Genomic DNA, 849 nt, shown 5'->3' with positions numbered 1-849 from the left:
TGGAGGCCGGGTCCACCCCCATGCTCTCCCAGCTGGGGTCCCACAAGATGAGGGGTCAGGCCAGAGACCCCCAGATGGGCAGCAGAACCCTGTCCCCGCACTCTCAGCCATTGTGGAGCTGCCTGCCTCTACATGAAAAATTTCTTAGGGGTGGGGATAGTAAATAGATAATGAAGGCTGCAACCCAATTAAGAGCTTCCAACCTTTCTGTGCAGGGCTTCGTGACTTGCTGCCCCAGCTCCTCCCCAGGAGCCAGGCTGGGGGCTGATCGCAAGGGCGATGCCCAGAGGCCAGACACACGCCCAGGAGTTTGCTCCTGCAAGTGCCGGGGATGCGTATGTCACTTCTTGATCCCCCAGAACAAGAGGCTGTACGGGATTTATCTGGGCATTACAGGAAAGCTGGGAGCAAAAGCGCCAGACGCCGGCCTAAAAAACCTCTGTTGGCAGCACAGCCATTCTCTGAACGGGGGGATTTTTGTTTCTTCCCATCCCAAAGTTACAATTTTCAAGTTGACAGAAGAAATTGCTCCCAGGCTTTTCTATGCCAACCTTTTCCAAGCTCTCTAGTATGACTTGCTCCCTTCTGCTGCAGAAGCAAGTGGAAGATGATCACTCTCATTTCCATGCCTCATTTTAACGAGGCATGCTCCCACAAGTGTGTTCAATAAACGAACGCCATTTTGTCTAGTGACACCATGGAAATTACAGGCCACAGCGATCTGAAGCTCTGCTTCTGACGCTGCAAATGCTAGCCCACAGCCCAGGGCTTGCTATGGTTTTTTTCCGCCGGCAATCTTCCCTTGAGGGACACTGGCAAAGCATGTGTTGACTGCACCCTGCTGCACAA

The 849-nt window shown here is 53.1% G+C and overlaps 1 protein-coding gene across 1 annotated transcript in view; it reads right to left on the bottom strand.

The window, feature by feature from the left end:
• The window catches only part of L3HYPDH (L-3-hydroxyproline dehydratase (trans-)), a 6,871-nt gene that overhangs the window by 1,799 nt on the left and 4,223 nt on the right, over positions 1 to 849 (bottom strand). The window lies entirely within an intron of this gene.

The sequence above is a fragment of the Charadrius vociferus genome, unplaced genomic scaffold, assembly GCF_000708025.1.
Source record: "Charadrius vociferus isolate BGI_N301 unplaced genomic scaffold, ASM70802v2 scaffold355, whole genome shotgun sequence".
Taxonomy (NCBI): Eukaryota; Metazoa; Chordata; class Aves; order Charadriiformes; family Charadriidae; genus Charadrius; species Charadrius vociferus.
This window is presented reverse-complemented; position numbering and strand designations above follow the sequence as displayed.